The 12,171-nt window shown below is 38.7% G+C and overlaps 1 long non-coding RNA gene across 1 annotated transcript in view; it reads right to left on the bottom strand.

The window, feature by feature from the left end:
- LOC137853095 (uncharacterized) overlaps nucleotides 1-10,163 on the bottom strand; it is a 57,757-nt gene extending 47,594 nt beyond the window's left edge. The window contains exon 1 of the long non-coding RNA XR_011094237.1: nucleotides 10,101-10,163. This is a non-coding gene — a long non-coding RNA (uncharacterized lncRNA). The remainder of the gene's footprint in view (nucleotides 1-10,100) is intronic.
- Between the last annotated feature and the right edge of the window lie 2,008 nt (nucleotides 10,164-12,171).

Raw genomic sequence — 12,171 nt, 5'->3', positions numbered from 1 at the left:
TCTGCATACAGCTATAGGTAGATAGAGATTGCATTTCTATATGTGGATATTAATAGTTACATTTATGTATATATATTGATTTCAAAAATATTGGAGAGGCCATTTAATTTCATATTGGAAGCCAATCTCAAACTGTTAGAGACAAGGAGAAGATATAATATTGGGCAAATTCTGTTTACATCTTTATCTGATACTGGATAATCATAGAATCATTAAGGTTGGAAAAAGACCTCCAAGATCATTTAGTCAAACCTAATGTTGAAGAAAAGATCCTGGACTGGATGAACTTAGGGTCTAATCACACGCAAAAATACTAGTGTTTAGAAAGTCTGTCTTGGTTCTGGAAATGCATTCACACACCCATAATGTTAGAACACTCCTTTTTACGGTTTCATTTTCCATTTTTCTCCACCACTCTAGATAGCATTCATGGTGAATATCTTAAAAATCGAGTCAGTATAAGATAAACAAATGGAGTCTTGCTCTTGGTTTTGACTGCAAAATTTTATTCCTAAATTACCTGCAGTTTATAAAAATTCAAGATCTCATCACTAATGCAGATTCAACTAATTTCGTGTCCTACATCCATGAGTGCGTACAGTGTTATTCAATAGAGTTAGGTTAATTCAGAGTTTCACAGCAAGTGACTTGCAGTGCTCCAGGCATGGTGTGTAAGGTAACTCTTCTATTAAATTAAACAAGGCATCCTCACAAATCAGTGCAGTAGTAGCCTCACCCAAATACCTCTGAAATCTTTCAAAGTTTTCCACTGACTTTGTGAGTTTTGGGTCAGGCTCTATCTAATCTCATCTAGATATTACCTGATGAGAAAATACACATATGATTCAAAATGCTCCCACACTTTCCAAAGGAATGGGAGTGAGATGGAAAAAAAAAAAAAAAAAAAAAGGAAAAAGGAATGGGCGAGTAACCTTTGAAATTGATCATCATAAATTAAAAGCCAGTATCTCACCAAAGCCCTTAAGGGTGAAACCCATCCAAATCTCGACTGAATAATTTTTGATTATTCAAGGCTATCAAGATGCTTCATTCCTTCCATGCTTCCATGAAATAATTAGCACTGTCAAATCTTGCTGAACTCAAATAATTCAAGAAGCACTGAGCACCTTGCAGAACTGAAGAAAAACACCTTTTGAGGGAAAACACCATCCCACAAATATGCTTATACAAATGCTTATTATTATTTTCATACATCCAATTGAAATGGGTGGGATTTTGTCTTACTGTAACCACTTAGGCATTATTCATCCTGGAATTCTTTGTTAAGGGAGAGATTTCTCACAGCTGTCTCAGACACCTGCCTTGGTCCAAGATGAATTGTCTTCTGGGGACGATCATCTCTCACCACGGGCTGCTGAGAGACCCTAAAATATTAGCTTGGTATATAAATATATATATATATGAAGTTAATAGAGATGGATCACGGAATATCAGTTCCTTCGCGCATATTGTGTAAATTATTGCCCAGTTTCCTATGCAGATACAATCATTTGTGCCTCAGCTTTACTGCATTGATAGGACTGCCCATTTCCATCCCCCTAACATTTGTTTTCACATGAGACCTGATCCACCTCTATAAAATCAATGAAGGTCAATGAGATCTGAATCAAGTACTATGATAAAAACAGAGCTCCAGGAACTGTAAAGATTTATCCTATGAATCTCCTTATCTGCTAGGGGAATTCCACTGAATAGATATATGTATTCTTTCTTTTTCTTCTTTTTTTTTTTTTTAATCTATAAATATCAGCTTCCTGCAGAACAAGTGAAAACATAATGCTGCAGGATTGAATATCCAAGAAGAAAGCTTCAGCAAGAAAAAAAATAAAAGAATGGTGAGGAAATTTCTGGGGGGAAGATCACAAAGGAGAATGTAATGAGGTATGTAACAGAAGTTTATCTCTACAGACAAAGCCGAATTCACCTTACCCTCTTTGTAGTGAACATGAACAAACGTTATGCTACAATAATACAAAAATGCTCCTATGCATGCATAGTGTGCACACACAAACGCTGAGATTACAGGTGAAATCATGGTCCTAACTGAAAGCCTGTAATAAAATGTGATTGATTTATTAAAAAAAAAGAACAACAACAAAAAAAAAGAACACGGCTTCAATTTTTATATATATCATATGGTATTATATCCACCAACTTGAGACTCATAATATGTGAAAGATTTTTAAATGTTGCTTGGCATTCAGTCATTGGGAGGAATTAAGTCTACTGGCCTTGAGATAGATTGAGTGCAACAGGAGGAGGTGAAAGGCAAGGCTCATATTCATTGGAGGTTCATGGCATTTAAATGTTTTAAACAACCATGTTCTAAGGTTGATTTTGCAGGCTGCCTTAGTCACTATCTCCAGTCAAGGCTCTTGTGTAAACGGGGTTTGTTCTACCCCGACAGTGTGCCTATTGTAACTTGGGGCCACCTGTTAGACAGCATGAAGTGTTGCCTAAAAAATACACAATAAGCAGATTGTTTGTTACAGTTGTGCACAGACAACTGTATTAGTGTTCTTCACACCATATGTCTATATAAACAGAGCTGCAGTGAGCTATTCACCAGAGACTCAAACACTGATGAAGAAGCTTCTCTTAAAAGACCAAGGGCTTACAAGCATTGGTTCACCTGTTAGGCTTACATCAGGATTTCAAATGCTTTGTATCAAAAGAGAAGTATTCCTTCAGAAGTTTCTGCAGGAAGTTTTATGCTAGAAGCAAAAGAATAAAAAAGAAAAAAAAAAGCATAAACACCACATTTGGTGGTTTTAGTAGTTCTGTGCAAAGGGAAAAGGAGGGAAATTCACTTTACATATGCAGTTTGAAGGTTTTACTACCTTCTGCAGTAAAGATGTTATATCATTTTATACTATATATTATAATTGTCATTGTTGTTGTTATTGTTATTATAAAATACTCCATCCATGTGTCAAAGCTAAATCTGAAGTCTCACAAGGTGAACTTATGAGCTCAGTCATATTCAGGCTTCTTGCAGTCCTGGTGAAACTACCACAGACAGCCTTTTTTAATTTCATTCTTTCACATGGAGGGATTTGGGGGGAAGGCAAGGAATGGAAATGTCTATTTTTCTTATGTGCAAGGAAAAAATGTTACAGTAAAATAAGCAACAGACACCACTGATAGACATGGTGTAAGAAAGAACAGAACAGAACAGAACAGAACAGAATAGAATAGAATAGAATAGAATAGAATTGGAATTACACAAGTCTTTTAACAAGGTCTATACAAGGGTAATCAATTGTACAAACACAAGTCTCAGTAGTTATTGTGTGAAGTGATCATAAAAGGCGTATCGAGACCAAACAAGCTCTGTTACACAACTGCTGGACAATACTGGAGTGTATGTGAGGAGGAATATGTTGACGGCCATTCCGTCAGTTTGGTAGCAGGGAAGAGGCTTGAAGCAAAAGTCTCTTTGGCTTCCATCCTCCTGCATCAGCTTGCCTCCTGGAGCTGCTGCAGGTGTGGGACATAAAGTCTTCCAGCAGAAAGCCCACTGCAGCTTAATCTTCATGGAGCAAGGGCACAGAACCAGAACATGAAACGGGGGTCACCATCTGGTGCCTGCTCTGCTTCCAGAGCAGCATGGCTCTATACTATGCTTTTTAAGGCTACATTTTTACAAGACTATCCGGCACCTACATAGAAGGATTTTTGCAGAGGCTAACAGCATTCTTCTTGCACCACTAAAGTTACACCTATCAGAGAGGGAAAAAAAAAAAAAAAAAAAAAAAAAAAAAAAAAAAGGGGGAATTTTATTCTCTGGCATAGAACAAAAGAACCTCAGCAATGTATTTTCTAATGACTGTTCTAAAAGTTCACCTTACAGCTGAACTCCTCTAAGCAGCACAGATCAACTGTTCTAGCTCCAAATACATATTGGAATTATTTTAAGCCTGTTTTTCATGTATAAAGTGTTTACTCTGATACGGTTAAAAGTAGCCAGGCAGATTTCGGCTCCATTCAAAACAAAAACATTATGAACCCATCTTCTGCCTTTTTTTTTTTTTTTTCCAGAAAGGAACGTTTGCTCTAAGGAGCAGCATTAAAGAGATGATTTTTAAAAGGTTCTGCTTCAAGGTTAGTTAACCCACATTTTTTCACAAATTACCATGACAGCTTTTTCCCTGTGCTGGTTTCTTTCTATTAACACAAAGAATACAATGCCGCCCAGTTTTACACAGTATATTGGTCTCTATTTGAAATAATATTTTTTTCATAATATAGGCATATTTAAAAAAAAAAAAAATCGAGCTATTGTGTTTTCTCAGAACCATTCTGACTAAAATTTCTGAATTTCTTTTTACTGCATTGTCAAAATACATTTTACATCCAGGTGCATGTTAATATTTGAAACTGCGCATGCTTCATATCCTTCTTTGCCAAGTCAAATATCCAAATTAATTTATATTGAAATGAGTCCAGTTTCAAAACAGCTTTCCTAACTACACATATGGTGGCATTTCAGGTGGGTGCTAAAAGTAGTTCATCTAGAGCCCCTCACCTGAATGTTACCGTGCACTCAGCAGTCTAGAGAATGGAGAGCTAAAGCATGGTTTTATATGGTTTTATATGGTTTTATATGGTTGCATGATAAAAAATGGAGGCATTATTATAGCTTGCATTCAGTTTTGTCCTACCTACTGCAATTAAGAATAGTAATGAAGATACCATTGCATGGTTTGTGGCAAATTAATAGATATTTTTTACTGTAAATTTTACAGTGGGGGATGCAGTGGGGGATGCTACTTTGAAGCAAAGCAGCTCAGGCTTCTGGCTAGGAAAATGACAGAAGTAAGTGAAGAATGGCAACAGGCTAAGTAGGATTCCTCTTTTTGTTATGGTCCCAAGGTCCTCTCCAGCCATGACAACTGATGTGCACTGATGCAGCTTATGTTTCATACTCAAGTTGATATGATACGACACAGGCCATACTGCATCCCTCCTCTTGTAACTAGAGATTGAGGCCACTGTGCCTAGGAAAGCATGTGTCATAATCCCACATACTACGTCTTTGCTGTACAGCCCTCCTCCACAGAGAGACAAAAAAGTGGAAGGTTGAAAATTTATTAAACTTGTTCTACAGAGCAATCTAAAATACTGTAGCCATGTCTACACCATATCACAGACGGTCTCAGAAACAGCAGGAAGCACGGGCAGGAGGATGGGCTGCAAAGAGTTGGGATACCACCTAGCCTGCCAGAAGTATTAGTTGGATTGTTCCAAAACTGAATTGAAGGAGTTTATACAAACAAGCAATGCAGATGGATGCTAAATTTGGCCTCAAACCCACACCAAGATTGACACTTACACAAAGTCACTCAGACAGTTCATGGGAGAACTCACAGTGAATCCAAATCCCCAGTCAAGAGACCAATCCAAGCACAAAAATCCTAAGTAAAAAGGGATGATATGAACTTCTGTACGAGTCGCGAGACTTATGAATGGAGCAAAATGTGTTCATTTTCCTTGTGCAACAAACAATAGACAATCTCTTTCCTTCCCAAACTCTATCCTCAGTTATATGAAATCTTTTGTTTTCTTATCAACTGTTTTTGTATATACTTGTGCATGCTTTTTTTTTTCTTTCTTTTAACAATATAATTATATCTAGCATAGCAACTTTGAAAATGAAAATTTGACAAACATATTGAGTGTTGAAGTGAATATTATTTTCAATATTTTACTTTGGTGGATGGAAAAGGAAATAAAGAGCAGGAAGTAGAAACTTTTCACAGTTTAATCTAACAGTAAGACTAAATTTTATTTTTTTTACTCCAAAACCATATTTCTGACAACTTGATTTTTAAAGGAGTTGTTATATGTTAGAAAACTCTTTCATCACAAACCCTTGCCAACACAATGAGACTGTAAATTTCAGCTGCTGAAGAAACGGAATTTTCCATCATCGATTTTAACTTTATCATGCAATTAAAGATTTCCATTAAAATGAAGCAGCAATGTAAAGGTATACAGTGGAATTATATAATGTACTTTTATTCAATGCTAAATATTATTGCAGATCTTGCAACTACATACTGCCATGCCTCTCTTGCTTCTTGAGGAACTTAAGACAGACTACTTTTCTCTCAGTCCTTTAAGAAGCTTTGTTCTGGGAAAGATGGGAATAAATAAGTAAACCAAAGAACCACAGAAAGATAAAATACGAAGGCAGTGGGTAAAGGGAGTTACCATAGTTCCTATAGCACTGTGGTATAGCTGAGATGTTAAGAGCATGCATCAGAAATAGGGAAACCAATATGCTATAATTAAAGACACTCCGCGCTAGCAGCAGCCAACCTGCCTTCATGTTTGTCTAATGAACAGATACACAGGTTTCAGGCCTGCTGGTGACATTCACACAAGATGATAAGTAAGAAAATAGAAACAGTTTTCACTGAAACAAAGATTTTAATGAAAATGTCCATGTTTAATTAAGAAGAAAAAGAAAAAGAAAACAGAAAAAGAAAAAGAAAAAGAAAAAGGAAAAAGAAAAAGAAAAAGAAAAAGAAAAAGAAAAAAGAAAAGAAAAAGAAAAAGAAAAAGAAAAAGAAAAAGGGAAAAGTAAGAAAATAAAAAGAAAAGAAGGGAAGGAAGGGAAGGGAAGGGAAGGGAAGGGAAGGGAAGGGAAGGGAAGGGAAGGGAAGGGAAGGGAAGGGAAGGGAAGGGAAGGGAAGGGAAGGGAAGGGAAGGGAAGGGAAGGGAAGGGAAGGGAAGGGAAGGGAAGGGAAGGGAAGGGAAGGGAAAGGGAAGGGAAGGAAGGGAAGGGAAGGGAAGGGAAAGGAAGGGAAGGGAAGGGAAGGGAAGGGAAAGGGAAGGGAAGGGAAGGAAGGAAGGGAAGGGAAGGGAAGGAAGGGAAGGAGAAGGGAAGGGAAGGGAAGGGAAGGGAAGGAAGGAAGGGAAGGAGGAAGTTAAACATGCAAACTTTTCTTGTTTATTTACTTTGTATAAGTCCTTTAATTTTAGCATTTAGGGGTTTTGAACAAAAAGAAAACAGAAAAATAGAAAGTGAAAAAAGAGAGAAACAATGCTTTGCTAGAAAGGAAACGGTTTTCTGGGACTGTCTTTACCTGACAGAAATTTTATCATTCTCTTCATTTGCTTGTACGTTACCAGTTCAACACCAATCCTTTCAAGTTGTTAAATTACACAGCTCTTCTGGTTTTTAGGTTGTAAATGCCCTGAATCAAAGCCTGTGTCAGTGGGGGCTTGACAATATTCCTGCATGCACATTACACTGAGAGGTTCCTGGCTGCTCCTTTAACATATATGTCCATCATTAGTTTGTTCAGCTTCTTCTAGGATCAGAGCTTACTAAATAACAAAACAAAAAGCAAGGAAAACAAAACAAGAAAATCACAGACTAAGGCAACATTTCCTTATAACTGTACTTCATACTTGTGTTATTCAGAAAGTTTCTTAGAGGTACTACAGAGGTTAGTTAAGGTACTGATGCATTACTGGTAACCTGTGTCTAATATCATCCCTGTATTCAATATAGTCCTGCTGTTGTGCTAACAGGAATATTAAAGGATAGGTGAACTGTGTACTCTTTTGGGGTATGGCACTGGTTGTTTTATTTTATTTCTGACTTTTTTTTTTATCCAATGAATACCTAAACATCACTGCAGCTCTAAAAAGGCAGATCTGAACGATGCTAATACTGCATGTAATGTTTGTTTGTTTGTTTTTGCAATCCAAGCTTAGAGGTATATCCTTATGTAGCATTACTTTGTTCTGGTTGGTGTACTGGGTCACCAGGCGTCAGTTAGGGTATTTCTGTATAGTGATGGGTTGTTGTATTTAAGTTATTTATTTAATTGATTGTGATTTGGGTGTGGTCTAGTAGAAATCACAGAAAATTAACCTCCTGCTAAAAATGAAGTAATTTCTCTTTAGGGGTTTAGGACTCCATCTGCAAAATATAGACACAGTGCTTTATTTCACTTTATTGGGGAGAAAGACTCAGCTTGAATATTTAGTGGGAACTTGGAACCTCAGATAGTGACACTGAAATTTTGCTGATCAAAGTGTTAATCATATTGTCTAGTGGTCTGTTGAGCCACTGCAGAATACTGTGTGTATGGAAATAAGATTATAAACAAGTGACTCTACATTCAAAATAATATTTGAATTCACATCCACAACTACAACAGTAGACAAGATTCCCTCTAATAACAGAGAAAGGGAGTTGGGTGAGGGGTATAGGACAGACAGTGAAAATAAGTCCAGGCTTTCATTTTCATAATTATATCCCATCATTCATGTCCAATTTCAGAAGTGTTTAATAAATGCTTAATAGAAATTCTAAAAATTAAAATTAAAATTAAAAAGTTAGTACAACTTTTTATTTCTTTTTTTGGAATGTTTCTTGCTATAACTGATTATACATGTAATTATGAAAAAAAAAAAGATTAATTTTCTATCAGTTTACTGATTGATAGATAGATAGGATGAATTAAGATGAATATATGTTTTTTTCCTATGACATCTCACTGGAGACTGAAGTTTAATAATACCAGTATTTATAATTTTTGAATTTTCTGATCCATTTGCCATAAACTATTTCCATAAATTAAGCTTACTAGGGGCAAGATGTGTTTGAGGCAATAATGAGGCATATAATGAGGCAATATTACTCTTTTCCATGGTTTTGCATTAATATATTCATTTTACTTTAGATGGCCTTGTATTCCTGGAGTTGGCAATTCTGATTTTATAAATCCTAAAGTAGTTGCACATATTTAAGGATTCCAAGGCACTTTACTGACTTTGCTATATTTAGCATATTTTAATTTAAGCAATTACGCTGTGCCTATCAGGAAACTTCCCTGCCATTTCACTTAGTTTAAACTACTACTCACTACTGCTGGATGGTGTTCATCTGCATTTTAAGAGGAAAGTGCCAGCTCCTGGCTACAGTAAGCATCATTGCTCCGTAGAATTGTATTGATTTACACCAGCTCAGGATCTAATCCATATTTTCTATCTCTGTGACATGATTTAAGCTAAATTACACCCTATAAATCTATTCTCAGTTGTTATTTTCTGCTTCTCCAGCCTCCAATAGGAAAGCTTGTATTCAGGTTTCACAGCCGGGCAACAAAAGGCTTCCCCTGGGTACTATGCTACTCTTTTAAAAACTAAAGCACATGGGCTATGGAGGCACAGCGTTTAAATAGCAACATTCATTACCCAGGCTGAAGGAAAAAAGGTCAGCTCCAGCAGTAATCTCTCATGCTGTAAATTTGCTAGAGAAACAACATGCCAGTAAAAGTACACATTAAACAATATTGTCGGCACTAGGACACTCGAGCCCCACCAGCATTATCAGTAGTGTTAAGCACAACATTCACGGGAGCCCTTTGTGCTGGGAAGGAAACCACCGCACGCTGCCCTGACGGCCACCCCACAAGTTCCGCTGAGGCTGTGGGGTCAGGCCCAGTCAGTCACCCTAAACATTCACATATGCATATATATACATGTCTATAGACGTATACAATCCACAGTGCCCCACGAGGAGGGCGCGCAGCGCACTTCAACCCCGGGGAAGAAGGATCCCCCATGAGATTGCGGGCAGCAGCCCCCGCTGACAGATTTTTCAGCACGTTGCAGACGGGTTGGCCGGCTGCCTGGCAATCCACTAGGGCTGACACATTTTGGGCAGAGCAGCGGTACGGAGGGAGCCATGTGGCCGATGTTAGTAAACATTATCCCGCACAGTCTGGCGTGCCACCGCCGGCAGCGGGAGGGTGAGCGGCTGGCGGGGCGCAGGGCCCGGCCGGGGCGGCCGAGCTGCCCGGGGCTGCCAGCCAAGGCCCGTCAGCCAGCAGCTGCTCCCGTTTCTGTGGCAACCGTGGCCGAACAATGGGCTGCAAATCCAGCGGGCGCCCTGCGTGGAGAGGGCCTGATGGAGATAGAAGGCCCAATACCAGCACCCCTAACCCCCCAGATAAACAATATGCCCTGAAAAAAAAAAAGGCAAAAAAAAAAAAAAAAAAAAAGGAAAAGAGCATAAAACACTCCCCCACTTCAGGCACGTCTCCCCTCGGTACCTGGACGTTCAGGCATACAGGGTCCTCCATTTTGGTTGTGCCTCACTAGCCACGGAGGCGGAGGGGCCAGTGTAGGAGTAAGGGGTGGGTTGCACAGCATTAAAGTAACGGGTTCAATTTCAGTGGAAATGTGTTGGGCTCTGAAGGAGTTTTGTCTCTCATGTCATGATTTTAGACCTGGGTGGCAGAGTCTGGGTTTTGGTATTTACCTCAGTAATCTCAGAGGCAGAGGGGCTTCTGGGCATGGCCGCCCCCACGGGGACAGCCCTCTCTGTTTTATGCCCAAACTGTGCTTTCAGCCTGATTCTGCCATCAAAAGTAACCCTTCTTCCCACAAGCAGCGAAAAAAGGGCTGGATTTAATACTCCTCAAGTCCCTCTTGACAAGTAACTGAGCAGTCTTGAGCTTCCCACTCAGAAGCCTGAAAAAGCAAAGGCAGACTCCCTCATGCACTTGCAGCATGCAGAATTTCTCCCACTTGTAAGGCCCCTACAGCTGTGCACAAACAAGGAAATCTTTGCAAGAGGAGTGGACACAGTCATAAACTTGGAAAAAATACAGCAGCAGCCTCTGTGTGCAAATAAAAATACCATCCTCTCCTAGTAAGCCCAATATTAATTTACTGAAGTCTTTTCCTACCAACCATGGTATCCCAGAGAAGCTGTTCCTTAACAGGTGTCAGAAGCTCCTCTTTCACCTATGTTGTTGCACACAGATAACAAACCCCAGCAGCCATTTGGACAGCAATCCTAGATTTTTTAGAAGGTTCATACAGATAAGCAGAACTTTTCTGGAATATATTTGAGTCTCCTGTCCTGTATCAGGCACAAAATCTTCAGAAAGTACAGTTTCATAAAACACAGCCCTTTCTTCATACCAAATCAGTCTATTGGGACTGATGTCTCTTGTACAAGACTCCTGTGGATTCTCATACAACTTTTAAGAGCAATTGATTCTTATTACACAGCATAGAAAGATTCACGCTTTCCTCAAAACCTCTTGGGAATCTGTTAGCCAGCAGAAATCTGTAACCTCATATAATTATGTTGACTTACCAAGTGCCAACACAGGAATTGTGTGTCATAAAGGACAAATGTCCTTGTGTGATAAGAAAGGACTGTATGGAAGTGTCTTCGCTTTTTCTTCAGAAGTGTGTGTATGTATGCAAGATGACAAGAGCCTAACCTATGGCATGGGAGGAAGTAATTAAGAAAAATCTCCCAAATGCCAACCATGACATCTCTATGGGTAATATGTCATATGTAGTCCTATGAAAATCCAAAAGAGAGCTAGAGCTTTTGAGTTCAATATGTATGTGCAATGAATACTTATGATCATGATTTATAAAATGTAGTAATGCTCTTAGAAATGTTCTGAACCAAAGGAAGTTCAGTGTATGCAAAGTGTGCTAATTATGAGATACCGTACATATGTCACCACATTTCAGTCAGCAAGTAATCTATTGACTATATGTGCATTTTGCATCTGAGGTGCAGTTCTGAAAAGCAGGGAGGAAAGGAAGTGAGATGTTACAGCTTTTACAGCCTTGACTGGCCACATTCTTGTTGCATAAAGGAAACAAAGAGAATGAGAAATAGAGTCCCGTATTGAAGTAGGGGTGAGAGACAAAGCTGAGAGGCAAAACTGGAGGCTGGATTTCCTACCTGTCTCTGTATGTCAGCTGGGACCTGTAAATGGCCAAATACAACAGGAGAAATCCTTTGACCTTGGAAAAACTCTTCTGGGCACCACACATGAATATGAGCTGCAATTAATTAAGTTAGTTGGCATAAAGACAAAAGCTTTGTTAGAAGAAATCTAGAATTAATTGGGTCTGATTATTATAGAAGTAATTGAAAGACTGAAGTTGAGAGACCTTTTTTTTCCACTTGGACATGAAAAATTAATGGTTATATTTATTACAATAATTTCAATAGGCTGTCTCTGGACCTAAGTCAAATTGTCATGGTGTGGTACATCATATATGGTTGCTCCTGGCTGTTTGCATTGATAAAACTAAGTCCCACACGTTCCAGCACAGGGTGGCCACATCCAGATTGCTTGTTGGGAG

Source organism: Anas acuta, chromosome 3 (assembly GCF_963932015.1).
Source record: "Anas acuta chromosome 3, bAnaAcu1.1, whole genome shotgun sequence".
Classification (NCBI taxonomy): Eukaryota; Metazoa; Chordata; class Aves; order Anseriformes; family Anatidae; genus Anas; species Anas acuta.
This window is presented reverse-complemented; position numbering and strand designations above follow the sequence as displayed.